Below are 20,997 nucleotides of genomic sequence, written 5' to 3' on the forward strand. Positions count from 1 at the left end.
TAGAAAAATAAAAATGTCTAATTTTACTCTAGAAACAGCACCACTCTTCATTTACAGGTGGAGTCTGGTATTGCAGCTCAGCCATACTTTAATACAAGACACATCCCATAGAAAAAAAATGGAGCTCTTTGTTGGAGGAGAAATGTAGCACCCTGAGGACTCGGTTGCTACAGGGGTATTACGCCTCAAGCCAGAGGTGTGGTATTCCACTCCCGGGTAAGGATGGAGTGTGGGACTGAGCTCAGATAGCTGCATACACTACATACATCCCATTTCCGGGGGACAGACCGACGGTACTCCCACCAGTATATGTGCAGGTAAGACAGTGTCTGTGCCTGGCTGGAGTGGGAGGGGGGTGGAACATCCCAGTAGTGTAGGGGCAGATAGGGGGAGCAGTCTGGGTAAGGCTAGGAGCTCATTGGGTGCTGGTCACCTGAGCTCACACATAGAGGGAGTATATAAGGTGGGCACCATCTTAGATCAGGGTCAGTCTTCTGTAGAGGGTCAGTCAGTCCTGAGAGAGGTCCAGGAGCGCCTGCAGAGAGAAGAGAGAGAGGAGAAGAGAAGGACCCAGAGGGGGAGAAGAAGGAACCCCAAGAACCTAGTATACAACCAGAAGGGTGAAGGGTTGGCACGCAAGGGAACCGGATCCCAAATTAGTGGAGGAGAGAAACTACCCTCAACTAAGAACCGGAGGCTGCGACATTACATGTGGAGCAGCCCCTCACCAAGTCCACTAAGAAGGCACACCGAGCATAGGGTCAGGGAAGCCAAAGAAGGTTCACCCAACAGGAGACCCGAGGGAGCCGGACATAAGTGGACCCCTGGTGGGAACGGCCAGTAGAGAGGACAGTCAGAAAGGGAGCTCAGGACCACGCTCCAGAATTGCTTGGGGGTTGGCCGAGTCCAGGACCTGGTGGACGCAGCACGGCTCGGGCGGTCACTCAAGGCCAGAGTGACCAACAGAACAGCAGTAAGTAAAAACCCTGAACTGCACAGCCCGACTCTGAGTCTTCTTACCATCCACACTGCACCACCACTACCACCATCCTCTACACCTGAACCCCTGAGGCTATACCCCTCCCGTTGGGGGTTATACTACCACAGCTGCACATATACCACCAGCCTCAGCGGACCCTGCTGCAGCGGCGGCCTTTTGACCGCAAATCAACGGGTGGCGTAGTCGACACTAAGAACAACTAATAACATCTGTAAAGACTGCCACACACTGAGTTTGACACCCTGGGCACGGACCGGGTCGCCGCCACTCGGAGACTACAACCCCCATCTGATCCGGCTCCGGGTAATCCCCAAACAGCACTGGCCCAGGGGGCGCATCAGAAACGTACAAGCAGTTTCATCTTGATTCATGAGAAGTGTTGAAGTGATGTCACTGTTCCAGGTGCGATGATGTCACTAGTTGTATCCCACAGGTCTCAGTCACCTTCTGATCAAGAAGAGGCTTCCAACTTTACTCGGAGCTCACAATCCACAAGACCCCAGCAGATGTTGGTGTATATTTACAGTGTATGCGCAGTTTCGATTTCACTATCACTAAAGGCATTCTCGTGTAATTAGTGAGCCTTAATGTCTTCTAATTAAAAAAAAAAAACACTGCTGCAGTTAATTACATGGCTGTAATTGGAGAAATTGATATTTATCGTTATTATGAGCCGAGCAGAAACGCAGCGATTAATTATTGAAACATAAAAAGTGCATATCTGATAGAAATGAGAGCCACCTGCAGGTTAATGTATTCTGCCGCAGTAAAATGCGCTGCGCTGGGATTTGGTAAACCTGAGCTTCATGTACGGGAACATATGTAGACCACGGAAAACACTGTTTTAGGGCTCTGAAGCTTTTGTTCTTATAAACGATTGTAGGTAAAGTTGAAATAGGTCAATTAGATGTGTGTGACATCCAGATGTAAAGTCATGAGTTTGGGGAGCAGTTGAAAACTGCATTACAATCCCCCCACCCGGAGTCAGAATTTCAACGGTATCTGCATCCTCAGGATGCAGATACTGTTTAATACAATGGTGGAAGAGGGAGCTGTCGGTTCCCTCTTCCATCATTCAGTCTCTGGCGTCTGAGGGTACGTGCCCATGATCAGGAATAGCAGCGATTTGGACGCAGCTCACCTGCGATGAGTCCAAAATGCTGTGTTCTACAGTACAAGCACAGTGGATGGGATTTATAGAAATCCCATGCCCATTGTGCTTGCTTCTGATGCTGCATAAACTCACCCGTGGTGCGGGTTTATGAGCCGCAGCATGTCAATTTCTGTGTCCGCTGCAGATTTTGACCAATTGAAATGTCATTACATGTGGTGGATCTGCATGTACTGACAAAACAAGTTCGGCATTAGAACGCAGTGCTTTGGACACAGCAAAAATATGCTGGGTCTAAAGCGCTGCTGGTTCCTGATTGTGGGGCGTATCCAGAAACTCAGCACAGCAGGCGTGATGACGTCACTAGATCGTGTCTGCTATATGAAGCTTCAGTCCATCCCCTCACTGCAAAGACCAGAGCAGTGTACCAGGGGAGCGGGGACAAAGTGAGTAGTATTTTTTTTTATTGTCAGGCAGTTGTGGGGGGAATTTGTGGGGTCATCATACTGTGTGGGGGTTTGTGGGTACATCACACAATGTTTATTGGTTCTGCGGGTTATCATACTGTGAGGGGGGCTATGTGTTCATCATGCTGTGTGGGGGTCATTGGGAGAATCATACTCTGTGGAGAGTTGTGGGGCATTATACTGTGTGGGTGGCTGAGAGGGCATCATACTTTGTGGGGGTTATGGGGCATCATACAGTGTGTGGGTTGGGAAGGGCTATGTGAGCATTATACTTTAAGTGGGGAGCTGTGGGCTCATCATATGTGTAGAGGGCTGTAGAGGCTATCATATCGAGGATTGTGGCAGCATCATACCATGTGGTGGGTCTGAGCAGGCATCATACTGTGTGGGAGGCTTTAGGGGCCATCATACTGTATATGGGCTGTGTGGGCATATTACCGTGTGGGACCATCATACTGCATGGGGGGCTGTGGTGCCAACTATTCTGTATGGGCAGCTGTGGAGACCATCATACTATATGGGAGTCTGTGCAGGCATAATACTGTGTGGGAGGCTCTGGGGGTCACCATACTGTGTGGAGGGCTGTGGGAGCATCATACAATGTTGGGACTGTTGAGATATCATGCTATGTGTGGGGGGGGGGCTGTGGACAAGGAACATCTATATCTTTTATAAATATAATGTACTTAATGATGAGTAATAGGAGCATATGATTTATAAACTTTACAAAAACAGTAAGTTATATGGTTTTGATTAGCTGCTACAGGTAAAAATACAAGTGACAATAATCCCCATCGTAACATGTATTAGCAGTACCAATTAATCACCATACTTAATTCTACTCAATATTAAAGGGGTATTCTTAAATTTAGTAGTTATAACCTATTCATTGGATAGGGGATAACTTCCTGATTGCTGAAGGTTCGACTACTGGGACTAGCACCGATCCCAAGAACTGGGACTTGAAAGAGCCCTGTGTGAATGGAGCGGTGGTCAACCAAGCACTTGAATGGTCTTCGGCACTCCCATAAGAATGAATGGAGCCCCAGCGCTCGGGAAGTTACTAAACTTGAGAATACCCCTTTAAATTATAATATTTATATTAATATAAAATAAAAATATGTTAAGAATATTAATTTTAAGCAGAATTAATTTCAGTCTATTGGTTCGACCCTCCACAACAGTCACGGTCTCTCATGTGTCCCCTTGGGAAAATTAATTGCCCACCACTGGTCTATGAGGCTAGCAGAAATAGCCAAGTACACCCCTTGGCTATTGCCCTTAAATAAGACCTACGACTTGCCAAAATATGTCATTTTTACACCCAGTATAAATGCCACTATTCTCCTCATTCTGATGTTATTTTACTTTTGTTCCAGTGACTCTCTGTTCCAGAAAAATTACCCTCTCTAGCCCTTTTAACCAAGTGGGCGTGGTCCTCAACTCTTGTCCGTGGGCATCTTCTTAAGGACCGCACTGAATTGGCTAAATAGACAAGATTTATGGAGAAGGAAGAGGGACCATATCTCAGAACCTGTCAGCACTATCCTAAACTGGTAATTTCTCCTAATTAATCAAGATATAGAATGACACTGCTGACTCCGAATGATAAAGTAGCGGGAAGAATTTGTTTGGCCCATTGGATATTAGGAATGCTCTGGTCACATAGCCTGTTGAAAACTTATGAACAAAAGGGATGAATTAAGGATAAACTGGGCAGAAAGTAGGAGGTAGGGAAGAGGGGGAAGGTTGGAGCTGTTCACGCTGGTAGTATAGATGGATCTGGTGCCATTCCTGCTGGTGATTGCAGCTGACATTGGAAGGATGTAACAGTAGCTCCTAGTTTTAGTCTACTTGATCCAGGTTAGCACACTATAGGGGTTGTCCGGCACTGCTCACCTCTGCATTGTCCATGCAACATCTGAAGGTATGGTGCATGATCATGTGGGCAGAATGGTCAGCTTGCCCATGATGACCGTCCTTGTGGCAGATATTCAGGGGATATTCTCTTATGTTGTGCCAGGGTGCTCCGCCGCTTCCCTATGGATGTTTTGTGCAAATACGCACCCACATCTACCACCCATACACATCAGTAGTAAATGTTTCCTGACCGATGGTTGGACAGATGAGAGGTGACAACCTGTACCATACACTAAACACAACCGTGCGTGCTCTTGTTTGCTTTTTCTCTCTCGCTTCAATGTCAGACATAGGAATACCCAGTCTGAGCCGCGCTGGAGCACCTCTTGTTCTAGCACTGACAGCTGGGAATGGTTTACATTCACAATCCACCATGACAGATTGTAACAAAGGACAGAGCCGTGACTTTCTGCCATCAGCGTCTGCACTGAGGACTGACACAGCACTGATCAGCTTCCCCGAGCCATGATGACTAACACCAGGACAAAGACCATGGCTGTGCTGACAGCAGAGTCCTCCTGAGACCTGGCTATGTCTGACATGGTACTCCCATAGCTCTGTTTCCTGGACAGAAGGAGGAGTTGGAAAAAGAGTTCAGTTCACTGAAACGTTGCATCTCATTGAAATATAAGAAACCGAAGAAGAAAACACAAGGTTATTGTGCATCATTTTCTAATGAGTAAAAAAAAGAATTGACAACTGTCTTACTAAATAAATTTAAACAAGTAATCAGATACTTGGCGCTCCAAATATAAACTGAAAACTTCTTTAATGTCAGGCAATCCAAACAGAAAGTCTGTGACGTTTCAGCCCTGTAACCTGGGCCTTCATCAAACACGGATTTCTACATGGGGATGTGAGATAAGTGGCAGCGCTATGGAATGGTGGAAACGCCGCACAGCAGGAGCGCGCAGCATCAGGCGGTGTTTCCTCCATGCCACTTATCTCGTATCCCTTTGTAGAAATCCGTATTTGATGAAGGCCCAGGTTACAGGGCTGAAACGTCACAGACTTTCAGCTTGGATTGACCTACATTAAAGGAATTTGCAGTTTATATTTGGAGCGCCAAATATCTGATTACTTCCTTATTTGTACGGGCTGGAACCCTTCTTGTGCACCCGACTCTTCTACCACAAGAGTGGTGTGCATCTCTTCTATAAAGAGATTTAAAGGGAGTCTGTCCCCAGAAAACTCAAATTTAACCACTTATACAGTCATATTGGGGACCATGGGTGAGTGCACTTGTTCCAACCTTTCAATTAGCATCCTCCACACTTATCGGTTAGCATGACTGACAGCGTTCGCTTGCCCAAAGTGACCGCGGCATGAACTGAATTTTTAGCTCTGGAGGTGCAAACTGACACTGCAGGAGATCAGCAGCATGTACACACATTCTCAGCGTAGGTGTGTGGTCATCCCTCTCTCCTGTCTGCAGCGGCCAACAACTACTGAGTGATCCTGTGTGCAGAAAGCAGACAGGAGAGAGGGATGAGAGCTGGTCCGCACTGACACTTTGTGTGCATGAGCACAATGTTCACTCCTGCAGTGTCTGTGTGCATGTTCAGGGCCAGTGATTCAATTCAGATAGCACTCATTCTGGGTAAGCAAGCGCTGTCAATCAAGTTAAGGGGAAGTGCTGGGGATATTAATTTAGGGGGGTGGCATGGAGCGATGAGCTCTTGGTGCTCTGAAGACATTTCCGTTACACATGTAGTAAAATATTTTTTATGTAACACTAAAGTAGTGAATTCTATACTACCAGCAGTGGTGTACCGTTAATAGCTGTCACTATCCCCCCCACCCGCCCACCAGGCATCACTCTTTCAACTACATCTGTATCCCGAACTCATCTCCTATCAGTCAGTAAAAAACGGGCAGCACACAAATGGCATCCGATTTCTTCACGGATCCATAGACTTTCATTGCCGACTTAGATCCGGCACTCCGATCAATATTAGACACGTCTCTGCGATTTTGCACGGACCCCTTGGTCTGCAAAAAAATCATGCATATATGATTAGCCCCATAGACTTTAATAGGTAGAAGTGTTATCCTTGAAAAAAACTGAAGTGTGAATGAGCCGTTATCGAGCAATTCTCTATTTTGTTTTCCCACCGGTCTCTTCTCAGTTTCTCTTCCAGTGGAGACTTCACTAGATTCAGCAGCGACCAACACTTCAACATTGTGACCAATCTTTGGCTGCCGGTGTCCCAAACCATGAAGGAAAGGTTTCAAGATTTGACTACATCCAGGATTTGTTTGTAGTCTGTTACCATGGAGAAGGACAATTCAGATACACATTACTTTTGGAATGTATCTAGTGTGTGCAACTTTATTTAATTAAATAAACAATCAGTTACAAAAGTATACATAGCCTCCTACGCTAAATATGGAGACTCTGAATTATTTGTAGATTCTCACCCCCGATCCCGGGGTCTTTATATGTGACCCCTAACATAAGCAGCAGAATAAATGAGCCTTCAAACTTAAATAGAGCCGGCGTCAGCAGCTACTTGAGCTTATAAAAATGGGTCTCTAAAGCAACTTCCTTCCTCTCTCACCATCTGTTACCATCCATAATACATAAGGACATGTTTGTACCTGTTTACATTTTAATGTTGCCCTAAGTGATACTATGTATATTCAGACCCAAAGCTTAAGATTATAAACCTCCATGTGCATGCGAGGCAGCAAAGAAAAATAACTTTTTATTTCACTCATATACACTATGGATTTGGGCTTTATCATATTTTTCAGGTACATTTTTGGGGTATTCATAGTACTTGGGCATGGCTGCCACAGGGTCTGATGTCATCATATAAGAGAATAATTGTATCCAGAATTTTCCAGTGTATGGTGGTATTATTTGGGAATTGCATTACATTATGTAGGCTTTTAATGGAGTGTTACTTAGATACTGTAGACTTGGTGGTGGTAATATGTGTGCTGTACACTTAGGTCCAGAAATATTTGGACAGTGATACAAGTTTTGGCATTTTGGCTGTTTTACCAAAACATATTCAAGATACTGTGATATAATCAATATGGGGTTAAAGTGAGGATTCACAGCTTTAATTTGAGGGCATTCAGATCCCACTTGGAGGAAGGGTTTAGGAGTTACAGCTTTTTAATAATATGGAGCTGCCTCTTTTTAAATGGACCAAAAGTACCGTAATTGGACAATTATCTCAAAAGCTCTTTAATGGGCTGCATGAGCTCTTCCCTCGTTAATCCATCATCAATTAAGTACATTGCGCAAAACAAAAAAGAGCGCACTGGTGAGCTTGGGAACTCAAAAAGCCCTGGACGTCCATGGAAGACAACAGTGGTGGATGATCGGAGAAACATTCCATGGTAAAGAAAAACCTTTCACAACATCCACCCAAGTGAAGAACAATCTCCAGGAGGTCGGTGTTTCAGTATCTAAGTCTCCCATAAAGAGAAGACTTCATGAGAGCAAATATAGAGGGTTCAACACAAGGTGCAAACCATTCATCAGCCTGAAAAATTGACATGCCAAAAAACATCTAAAGAAGCCGCCCAGTTCTGGAAAAGCAAAACTAAGATCAACCTGTACCAGAATGATGGGAAAAAGAAAAAGTCTGGAGAAGGCTTGGAACGGCTCATGAGCCAAAGCACAGCACACCCTCTGTAAAACATGGTGGAGGCAGTGTGATGGCGCGGGCTTGCATGGCTTCCAATGGCACCAGGTCACTAGTGTTTATTAATGATGTGACTGAAGATAGAAGCAGCAGGATGAATTCTGAAGTGTACAGGATGATACTTTCTGCTCAGATTCAGCCAAATGCAGTGAGGTTGATTGGATGATGCTTCACAGTAAAGATGGACAATGACCCAAAACATCCTGCGAAAGCAAAGAAGTGGAATATTGTACAATAGCCGAGTCATCACCAGATCTCAGCCCCATCGAGCCGCATTTCACAGGCTGAAGACAAAACGTGAGGCAGAAAAACCCAGAAGCAAGCGACAACTGAAGTCACTGCAGTAAAGGCGGCAAAGCCTCACAAAGGAAGAAACCCGCGATGGTGACGTCCATGGCCTCCAGACTTCAGTCATTGTCTGCAAAGGAATCTCTACAAAGTATTAAAACTGAACATTTTATTTATGGTAAAGTTATTTTGTTCAATTACATTTGAGCCCCTGATATGAGGAGGCTTTGTAGAAAAATGATCACAATCAGGAGATTTTTGTTCAACCCCTTTAATAAAATCTGAAAGTCGACACTTCAATTGCATCTCAGTGGTTTCATTTTAACTCAAAAATATCGGCCTGCAGAGCTGAAATCACGAAGATTCCATTAATGTCCAAAGATTTCTGGACCTAACTGTGTATAATCGCGTAATGTGGACACTGTCAGAGTATTCTGTAGGTATTATATGCTTGGACACGTACCATATGGAAAATGTATAGGAATATTATTTAGGAATTATATGGCAGCATTATTTGGACACTGTGTAGGACTATTATTTAGTAATTATATGCTGGTATTATGTGAACACTGTATATGAATATAATTAAGGATTTATAAGGCAGTATAAAGTAGAGATGAGCGAATTGATTCACAGGACCCTGGTCGAGCAGCCACATTAATATTCCATGGCTGCCAGACGGACGCCTTCCGATCTGCCTCCTACTCGCCAGACGTATCCTTTTTATATTAGCTTGGCGCGACATCGTGTGTGTGTTATGCCGCAATGATGACGTGGCACCATGTAGAATCGGCTCCTTCAAAGAGGGATGCCGGCAGGTAGGAAGTGGTTCACAGGGCTCCCATCCAGTGGCCCAGAATATTGATGAGGTTGTTCAACCAGGGTCCAGCAAATTTTCTCATCTCTATTATTTAGGAATTATTTGGCAGTATTTTTTAGATACCGTATAGGAATATAATTTAGGAATCATATGGCAGTATTATTTGGATACCGTATAGGAATATAATTTAGAAATTATTTGGCAGTATTATTTGGATACTGTATAGAAATAAAATTTAGGAATTATATGGCAGTATTATTTGGATACTGTATAAAAATATAATTTAGGAATTAATTGGCAGTATTATTTGGATACCGTATAGGAATATAATTTAGGAATTAATTGGCAGTATTATTTGGATACTGTATAGGAATATAATTTAGGAATTATATGGCAGTATTATTTGGATACTGTATAGGAATATAATTTAGGAATTATATGGCAGTATTATTTGGATACTGTATAGAAATATAATTTAGGAATTAATTGCCAGTATTATTTGGATACTGTATAGGAATATAATTTAGGAATTAATTGCCAGTATTATTTGGATACTGTATAGAAATATAATTTAGGAATTATATGGCAGTATTATTTGAACATTGTATGGAAATATAATTTAGGAATTATATGGCAGTATTATTTGAACATTGTATGGAAATATTATTTAGGAATTATATGCAGGCGTTATTTGGACACTGTATAAGCAAAATTTAGGAATTACGGGGCAGTGTTATTTGGACATCAAATGGAAGCATTAATTAGGAATTAAAGGATAGTATCTTTCGGATACTATATGAGAGTATTATTTAGGAATTATTGGGCAGTAGTATTTAGACACTTTTTGAGTGTTATATTTGGAGATTGTCTGAGAGTATGAAGTGAACACTAGATAAAAGTTTTCTTTGTATACTAAATGTCAATATGTCAGTGTTATGTGGACACTATTTGATAGTACATAGGCATTGTATGGCAGTATTATTTATGTATGCAGCATTTGAATTCTGAGAAAAGCTGTAAAATAAGTGTTTAGCTTGTTGTCTGGGACTATATATCAGTAACAAGAGCGAGGGAGAGATTAATTGGCAGATTTTACTCAGTAATCTGGACTGAACCATTCGATTTCTAAAGGCTCCTCCGGTGTGTCCAGACAGTCACACAAAAACGTCCCCCAAAAGTTCAGCAAAAGGCCATCGCTATTCAGAACTGCCTTTGAAGTCAGCCGATCAGAGCCAAATATTTATTTTTGTGAAATTCTTGAGCGGAATATTTTTTTTCCGTATGACATGGAGCCACCTTTTCCCATGAAGCGCAATGCAGACCATTAAATGCAACATGGTGTAACTGTTTGGACAGATGAAATGAAAATGAACAAAATAGGTTGGGGGTGTCATGGAAAAATGCAAAAATGTACAGGTCTGTCTGTACTTTAGACCTACAGAAAATATCCTTGGCTTTATTATACAAATTTATAGACTTTTTAAGGTTTGTTGTTACTGATCTGGAATCCAGGGAACGGGTATAAAATGCCTCAATCCAGGATACTACTCTGTAAATGCTTTTACTGTTTGAGTCAACAAACCACAAAAAACCATCTGGTTGGACATCAAAGACGGCAAAGTATGTCATCCAGAGGTCCCTTTAAGTAACATGTGTGTGTGGTCTTCCTAGATTTTACTGTCATTGAGCTGAAAATTACCCCATTAGTCCTTGAGTAATTGAGCACCTGACCTGACCCAAACTCATCTGACCAAACATTTGAGTCACAAAACCCACATGTCGGCCACGGTCCCCCCTTACCCGGAGATGGTATGAAGTGTATTGGGTCAAGAGTTTAAGAAGTGTTCAGGTGGCAGAGAAACATTACTAAATATCTATCTATCTATCTATCTATCTATCTATCTATCTATCTATCTATCTATCTATCTATCTATCTATCTATCTATCTATCCCTCTATTATCTACCGTATATTCCGGCGTATAAGACGACCTGGTGTATAAGACGACCCCCCTACTTTCCTGTTAAAATATAGAGTTTAGGATATATTCACCGTATAAGACTACCCCTTTTCCAACGCATACCAAACACCGGTAAAAATTAAAAAAAAACAGATTTGAATTTAACATGGTCCTTTTTTAATTTAAATTCTTATGACATGCAGGTATATAGCAGGAAAACTGTCACTCATAAACATATTAAAATAGGGGGGACCCCACGTCATTTTTTGGGGGGGTCCCCCATTCTAATAGCTAGTAAAGGCTAGGTATTCAGCTGGGGGCTGATATTAGTAGCCTGGGAAGCTCCGTGGGTATTACCCCCTTCCCAGGCTTCAAACATCTGCCCCAGCCGTCTGCTTAACCTCCGCTAGAGACTATAATGATGGGGGATCCCACGCCAATTTTCTTTTTAAAAAATCCTTTATTTTAACACTAAATGACAATTGAGGGGTTAATAAAGATGCAGTCCCTAAATTATTATTAATTTTGTAATTAATTTTTCCCAAAAATGTTGACGTGGGCTTCGCCATATTTTTGTGTCCAGCCAGGTACAGCAGGCAGGAACGGGCTGCCCCCAACCACCAGCTGCCTATTTGTACCTGGCCGGACACAACAATATAGGGAAGCCCTTTTTTTTTTAATTATTTCATGAAATAATTTAAAAAAAAAATACGTGGGGCTTCGCCCTATTTTTGTGTCCAGCCAGGTACAACTAGGCAGCTGGGGGCTGGAATCTGCAGCGCAGGGAGGCCCAAGCTTTCTGCCCCCCCCCCCCCCGCTGCAAATTGCAGTCCGCAGCCACCCCGGAAAATGGCGCGTTCATAGAAGCGCCATCTTCTGGCGCTGTACCCAACTCATCCAGGGCCCTGGTGCGGTGGCTCACTGGGTAATAAAGGGGTTAGGGCCAGCTTGGCATTATCAGCTGGCCCTAAGCCCGAAATTCATGGGGTCACGCCAATATTAGACATGACCGCCATGAATTTCTAGTAAAGTAATTAAAAAAAACACAAACACCCAGAATAAAGTCCTTTAATTGAAATAAAGACACAATCCTTTATTGTTCTAAATTAAACCATACTTACCATCACACCCATTCCAGCTGAAGCCAACGATCTCCTGCAATAAAAGTAAAATAATAAAGCAACCTCATCCTTACCTTTCCATGGCTCCCACGACAGCTTCAGCTCTGCTACATCGAGATGACAGGCTGGACCGCAGCAGAACGCTGCCGTTCAGCTTGCCATGCGGCAGACACTGAGAAGCGCAGGCATGCTTGTGCTCCTCAGTGTCTGACTGTGACGGCATCCAGATGAGCCGAGATCATGTCCAATGAACTCGGCTCACCTCATGCACGTCACTGACAGCGTGGGAAAATTCTCCTGCTCCCCGCATGCGCAGTAGAAGTTTCCCACGCTGTCAGTGACGGACGTCCAGGAGGTGAGCTGAGTTCATTGTCGGCTCATCTGGATGCTGTCACAGTCAGACACTGAGGAGCCCAAGCATGCCTGCGCTTCTCAGTGTCTGCGGGATGACAGGCTGGATGGCAGCGTTCTGCTGCGGTCCAGCCTGTCATCTCGATGTAGCAGAGCTGGAGCTGTCCTGGGAACCATGGGAAGGTAAGGATGAGGTTGCTTTATTATTTTACTTTTATTGCAGGAGATCGTTGGCTTCAGCTGGAATGGGCATGATGGTAAGTATGGTTTAATTTAGAACAATAAAGAATTGTGTGTTTATTTCAATTAAAGGACTTTATTCTGGGTGTTTGTGTTTTTTTTAACTTTGACTATGGGGTTAGTAATGGGGGTGTCTTATAGACGCCTCTCCATTACTAACCTGGGCTTGATGTCAGCTGGCATTATAAGCTGACATCAACCCCAGCCCTATTACCCCCTGCCACCGCACCAGGGCAGCGTGGAAGAGCGAGGCTAAGTGCCAGAATTGGCGCATCCTATGAATGCGCCATTTCTGGGGCGGCTGACGGCTGGTGTTTCTAGCCTGGGAGGGGGCCAATATTCATGGCTCCCTTCCTGGGCTATTAATATCACCCCCCAGCTGTCTGCCTAGCCTTTGCTAGCTATTAAATTAGGGGGGACCCCACGTCATTTTTTTGGGGGGGTCCCCCATTTTAATAGCTAGTAAAGGCTATGTATTCAGCTGGGGGCTGATATTAGTAGCCTGGGAAGCTCCGTGGGTATTACCCCCTTCCCAGGCTTCAAACATCTGCCCCAGCCGTCTGCTTAACCTCCGCTAGAGACTAAAATTACGGGGAACCCCACGCCAATTTTTTTTTAAATAAATCCTTTATTTTAACACTAGATGACAAGTACAGTAACCAGCACTGTCACTGTACTTCATATATATGTGACTGACATGTTTCTATCTATCTAATCTATGTGTGATGCTCTATCTTTCTGTTATAAATTGTCGGGTACAGATGCTGAATTGCCGGCCGGCTTTTTTAAAGAGACGGTGCATGAAAACACTAATATTTGTTTTAATAAATCCTTTACACTAAATGACAAGTACAGTAAGCAACACTGTCACTGTACTTCATATATATGTGACTGACATGTTTCTATCTATCTAATCTATGTGTGATGCTCTATTCTTTCTATTCTAAATTGTCGGGTGCCGGCTTATGCCGCTGATGAATTGCCGGCTTTTCATACATTGTCACAGAAGCGATGCGAACTTCCCTGCTCCGGACACAGCGCAGCGCTTCTGTGACAAGTGAAAGCTGTCGGCACAGAAGCCCTGCGCTGTGTCCGGAGCTGGGAATACGCAGCGATGTGTCAGTTTCAGCACAGAAGCGCTGACTGTCTGGACCTACCGCCGCCGTATTTTAACTCCCTCCACCTTATATTAACTCCGACATGGCAGGGATATGGCCACGGCAGCTTATTAACACCCCCAGAGTATCCCCGCATGTCAATTTCTGAAAGTTCAAAAACATTACCGGCGTATAAGACGACCCCAGACTAGACAGAAGATTTTTCAGTCTTCAAAAGTCGTCTTATACGCCGGAATATACGGTATCTATAATAATAATAATCTTTTTATTTATATAACTCCAACATATTCCACAGCGCTTTACAATTCAGTCAATTTACAGACATTATCATCACTGTCCCCAATGGGGCTCACGATCTACATTCCCTATCAGTATGTCTTTGGAGTGTGGGAGGAAACCGGAGAACCTGGAGGAAACCCACACAAACCCGGGGAGAACATACAAACTCCTTGCAGATGTTATCCTTGAAGGGATTTGAACCCAGGACCCCAGCACTGCAAAGCAACAGTGCTAACCACTGAGCCACCATACAGTGCTATCCACTGAGCCAACGTGCTGCTCCATCCATCCATCTATTATCTATCTATTATCTATCATCTACAGTGCTGGCCAAAAGTATTGGCACCCCTGCAATTCTGTCAGATAATACTCCGTTTCTTCCTGAAAATGATTGCAATCACAAATTCTTTGGTATTATTCTCTTCATTTAATTTGTCTTCAATGAAAAAAACACAAAAAGAATTGTCCTAAAGCCAAATTGGATATAATTCCACACCAAACCTAAAAAAGGGGGTGGACAAAAGTATTGGCACCCTTTGAAAAATCATGTGATGCTTCTCTAATTCGTGTAATTAACAGCACCTGTAACTTACCTGTGGCACCTAACAGGTGTTGGCAATAACTAAATCACACTTGCAGCCAGTTAACATGGATTAAAGTTGACTCAACCTCTGTCCTGTGTCCTTGTGTGTACCACATTAAGCATGGAGAAAAGAAAGAAGACCAAAGAACTGTCTGAGGACTTGAGAAACCAAATTGTGAGGAAGCATGAGCAATCTCAAGGCTACAAGTCCATCTCCAAAGACCTGAATGTTCCTGTGTCTTCCGTGCGCAGTGTCATCAAGAAGTGTAAAGCCCATGGTACTGTGGCTAACCTCCCTAGATGTGGACGGAAAAGAAAAATTGACGAGAGATTTCAACGCAAAATTGTGCGGATGGTGGATAAAGAACCTCGACTAACATCCAAACAAGTTCAAGCTGCCCTGCAGTCCGAGGGTACAACAGTGTCAACCCGTACTATCCGTCGGCGTCTGAATGAAAAGGGACTGTATGGTAGGATACCCAGGAAGACCCCACTTCTTACCCCGAGACATAAAAAAGCCAGGCTTGAGTTTTCCAAAACTTACCTGAGAAAGCCTAAAATGTTTTGGAAAAATGTTCTCTGGTCAGATGAGACAAAAGTAGAGCTTTTGGGAAAAAGCATCAACATAGAGTGTACAGGAAATAAAAAGAGGCATTCAAAGAAAAGAACACGGTCCCTACAGTCAAACATGGCGGAGGTTCCCTGATGTTTTGGGGTTGCTTTGCTGCCTCTGGCACTGGACTGCTTGACCGTGTGCATGGCATTATGAAGTCTGAAGACTACCAACAAATTTTGCAGCATAATATAGGGCCCAGTGTGAGAAAGCTGGGTCTCCCTCAGAGGTCATGGGTCTTCCAGCAGGACAATGACCCAAAACACACTTCCAAAAGCGCTATAAAATGGTTTGAGAGAAAGCACTGGAGACTTCTAAGGTGGCCAGCAATGAGTCCAGACCTGAATCCCATAGAACACCTGTGGAGAGATCTCAAAATGGCTGTTTGTTGAAGGCACCCTTCAAATATCAGGGACCTGGAGCAGTTTGCCAAAGAAGAATGGTCTACAATTCCAGCAGAGCATTGTAAGAAACTCATTGATGGTTACTGGAAGCGGTTGTTCGCAGTTATTTTGGCTAAAGGTTGTGCAACCAAGTATTAGGCTGAGGGTGCCAATACTTTTGTCCGGCCCTTTTTTGGAGTTTTGTGTGAAATGATCAATGATTTGATTTTTGCTTCATTCTCTTTTGTGTTTTTTCCTTGCAAGCAAATTAAATGAAGATAATAATACCAAAGAATTTGTGATTGCAATCATTTTCAGGAAGAAACTGAGTATTATCTAACAGAATTGCAGGGGTGCCAATACTTTTGGCCAGCACTGTATGTATCTATCTATCTATCTATCTATCTATCTATCATCTATCTATCCATCCCTCTATCTATTATCCATCGATCATTTATCTATCTATCTATTATTTATCTATTATCTATCTATCTATTCCTCTATCTATCTATTATCTATCTATCATCTATCTATCTATTATCCATCGATCATTTATCTATCTATCTATTATTTATCTATTATCTATCTATCCCTCTATCTATCTATCCCTCTATCTATCTAGCTATCCCTCTATCTATCTATCTATCTATCTATTATCTATCTATCCCTCTATCTATCTATCCCTCTATCTATCTAGCTATCCCTCTATCTATCTATCTATCTATCTATCTATCTATTATCTATCTATCAATCTATCTATCTATCTATCCCTCTATCTATCTATCTATCCCTCTATCTATCTATCTATTATCCATCTATCCCTCTATCTATCTATTATCTATCTATTATCTATCTATCTATTATCTATCTATCTATCCCTCTATCTATCTATCTATTATCCATCTATCCCTCTATCTATCTATCTATCTATCTATCTATTATCTATCTATTATCTATCTATCCCTCTATCTGTCTATTATCTATCTATCTATCTATCTATCTATCTATCTATCTATCTATCTATCCCTCTATCTATCTATCTATCTATCTATCCCTCTATCTATCTATCTATCTATCCCTCTATCTATTATCCATCTATCCCTCTATCTATCTATCTATCTATTATCTATCTATCCCTCTATCTGTCTATTATCCATCTATCCCTCTATCTATCTATCTATCCCTCTAGCTATCTATCTATTATCCATCTATCCCTCTATCTATCTATCTATGTATCTATCTATTATCTATCTATCTATTTATTATCTATCTATCTATTATCTATATATCCCTCTATCTATCTATCTATCTATCTATCTATTATCCATCTATCCCTCTATCTATCTATCTATCTATCTATTATCTATCTATCCCTCTATCTATCTATCTATCCCTCTATCTATCCCTCTAGCTAGCTATCTATTATCCATCTATCCCTCTATCTATCTATCTATCTATGTATCTATCTATTATCTATCTATCTATTATCTATCTATCTATCCCTCTATCTATCTATCTATCTATCTATTTATTATCTATCTATCTATTATCTATATATCCCTCTATCTATCTATCTATTATCTATCTATCTATCTATCTATCTATCCCTCTATCTGTCTATCTATCTATCTGTTATCCATCTATCCCTCTATCTATCTATCTATCTATCTATTATCTATCTATTATCTATCCCTCTATCTATCTATCCCTCTATCTATCTATCCCTCTATCTATTATCCATCTATTCCTCTATCTATCTATCATCTATCTATCTATCTATTATCTATCTATTATCTATCCCTCTATCTATCTATCTATCTCTCTATCCCTCTATCTATCTATCATCTATCTATCTATCCCTCTATCTATTTATCCATCTATCTATCTATCTATCCCTCTAGCTATCTATCTATTATCCATCTATCCCTCTATCTATCTATCTATCTATTATCTATCTATCTATTATCTATCTATCTATCTATCTATTATCTATGTATCTATCTATTATTTATCTATCTGTTATCTATCTATCCCTCTATCTATCTATCTATCTATATATTATCTATCTATCCCTCTCTCTATCTATCTATCTATATATTATCTATCTATCCCTCTATCTATCCCTCTATCTATCTATCTATCTATCTATCTATCTATCTATCTATCTATCTCTGCCTCTCATTCCATATCTGTTTTTTTTCCATTTCTTTCGCCCTTTTTATTTTTCTATATATCTATTTATTTCTCTTTCTTTTTTTCTCTTTCTCGCTATATCTATACGAGTCTTTCTGTAATATCTAAATATCTTTCATACCTTCTTCGATATTTAGAAAAAAAAAGATATATACAGTACTGTGAAAAAAATTTAGGCAAGTGTGGAAAACATGTTTTCGAAATCAGAATTCAGAAGTGTTAATAATTTATTTTTAGCAATTAAAAAAATGCAAAGTGAATGAACAAAAGATACATCAAAATTAAATCCATATTTGCTGTGACCGCCCTTTACCTTCAAAACAGCATCAATTTTTCTAGGTCAATTGTCCATAGTTATTGAAGGAACTCATCAGAAGGTTGTTCCAAGCATCTTGGAGAGCTGACCCCAGATCTTCTGTGTATGAGGCTTCTGCGGATCCTTCTGTCTTCATGTGATCCCAGACAGACTGGATGATGTGAGATCAGGGCTCTGTGGGGTCCGGATCATCACTTCCAGGATTCCTTGCTCTTCTTTACACTGAAGATAGTTCCTAATGACATTGGCTGGATGTTTGGAGTCGTAGGACTGCTGCAGAATAAATTTGAAGTCAATCAGACGCCTGCTGATGTTATTGCGTGATGCATCTGCCTTATGCATAAAGAGTAAGGAGTCCTGGAAGTGATGATCCGGTCCCCACTGAACCCTATTCTCATATCATCCAGTCTGTATGGGATCATATGAAGAGACAGAAGGATTTGCACAAGCCTCATACACAGAAGATCTGTGGTTACTTCCCCAAGATGTTTGGAACAACTTCTCTGATTAGTTATTTTATAAAATGATGCGCAATCACAATAGTATCTTGAACAATGTATGTTTTGATGCAGTTTTAAAGACAAAGGGGCGGTCACAGCAAATATTGATGAGATTTAGATTTCTTTTTTTGTTCATTCACTTTGCATTTTGTTAATTGCTAAAAATTAACTATTAACACTTCTAGTTTTGAAAGTATTTTTACTTTGCCGAATTTTTACCAGACCTGCCTAAAACGTACTATACAGTATATGCATATATATTTTCTAATGTCTATATCTCTATGAATTCAATATAACACAATGGTTTTATAATGCAAGTAGTGAGGGTGGTTCTTTTTCTCTGCAGCTATTTGGGTTGGGTTGTTGTCTCTGTGCAGGAAGTGGGAATGGGTTTTTAACTCTTCTGTCTGTCAGTATGCAAACAGTCTTAACAGAGAGGTGGGTTTTCAGTTCAGGGCTATAGACAACGAGCAATGCATTTGACGCGCCCCCTGGGCTGTGGGGTACCCGATGCCGGGCCTGTAGATGCTGAAGGTGATATCACGGTGGCTGGCCCGGTCAGTGACCCAGGGCGGTCATTAAAAGGGGATAATTTATAGGGGATTTATAGGGTTTGTAATAAGTTTGTGACGCCACCTGTGGAATGCGGCTAAAGGGAGCCGCCGCTGCGGAGCAGTCCTCTGGAGCTGGTGTTACGGCAGCAGGGATGGTGTGGCTCTCCACAGGAAGAGCTAGCTCCAGGGCAGTGTAGGGGTAGATGGTGGATGCTGGTGAGAGACGGCAGGACGGTCCCGGAGGAAAGACGGACCCTCACACGGGGGTAAGCTTCAGTACCTTTACTGGTGATGATGCAGGCACGGTCCAGGGTACTCCGGGCGAAGGGTGCACTTTTGGACTCTCCCCAGTGAGCGGGTTTAGGGCCTCCTGATCCGTTGCTTCCTCTTACTAAGCTTCTGGCCTGCCTGGAGCTAGGCCTAGCTTGGTTACTGTCTCTCTCTTGCACCTGCTGACCTGGTGGTAGGGCCTTCTCTTGGAGATCACTCTCCCTGGACGCTGGGGCCTCCGTGACTCCTAGCCCTGGTACTGTAGTCAGCGTTTGGTAAACCTGGGACCTATAGTCCTCCAGGTGTCCGATGGTCCCTACTGGGTATAAAGGGACCCCGTAGGCGCGGACCCGGTGTCCGGTATATATCTCGGGGTGAGCCTGGTATGCTCCTCTGCCCCCTCGTTACTTCTTCCTTCTCCTCTTGCCTTCGGCCACACTCAGGGCCCTCACTAGGCTTCACCACGTGCTGTAGGCCTTGGCTCGCCTAAGCACCGCAGCAGAGTGCTGCTCTTCGCTGCTCTCTGAGCGTCAGCATGCTCTCTGCTCAAGTCTGAGCTCTGTCCCTCTCTGTGTCTGAGCAGGAACTGAACTAACTACCTGCCTAACTCCACCCTCCCTATATATATCCCTATCGGGGCTCCCTCTGCTGGTCTGAGGTAGTAGGGTGGAGGTGTGTGAATGTGTGAGGGCCTCTTGTGGAGAAGTCCATCCATGCACCCTTCTGGGCTCTGTGGCACCAATGCGTAGCAGGGCGCCACACATTCTATGTAGTGCAGGAAATACCGTTCCAGCACCCTTAGTGCTGGAAAAATGTCACTCAAGAAGAAATGCTACTTAAAAAGAATTGATTGTAAGTTACAGAGCATTACAATTATGACAATTCCTTGAGATATATAAGACCGGTATTTTAACTCTTGGGATGAGTGTAGTCAGACCGTGCTTTTCGACAGATTTTGTATGAAAGGACAGGTAATCCCCGGACAGAACAGAAACACTGGGAAATGCTTATTGCAGGTATGATTAACCAAAGCATAATACAAAGACCCAAGGATCCATAAGTGATGGTCTGCTCCATCAGAACCTGCACAAGGCTTAACTTGGGGCCCAGAGGTCAAACCCTTGTGGATCGGTGATAACTTGCTGAGTTGAGACATAAAAAGTTCAGCAAAGTAAAGAGTTGACTAACCGCGGTGATGAAGGTGGAAACGTTACAATCCGATGATAAAGACAGCAACCAATTTTCTGAC

The sequence above is a fragment of the Phyllobates terribilis genome, unplaced genomic scaffold (assembly GCF_046119375.1).
Source record: "Phyllobates terribilis strain yellow unplaced genomic scaffold, ASM4611937v1 Scaffold_9__5_contigs__length_417890890, whole genome shotgun sequence".
NCBI classification, from domain to species: domain Eukaryota; kingdom Metazoa; phylum Chordata; class Amphibia; order Anura; family Dendrobatidae; genus Phyllobates; species Phyllobates terribilis.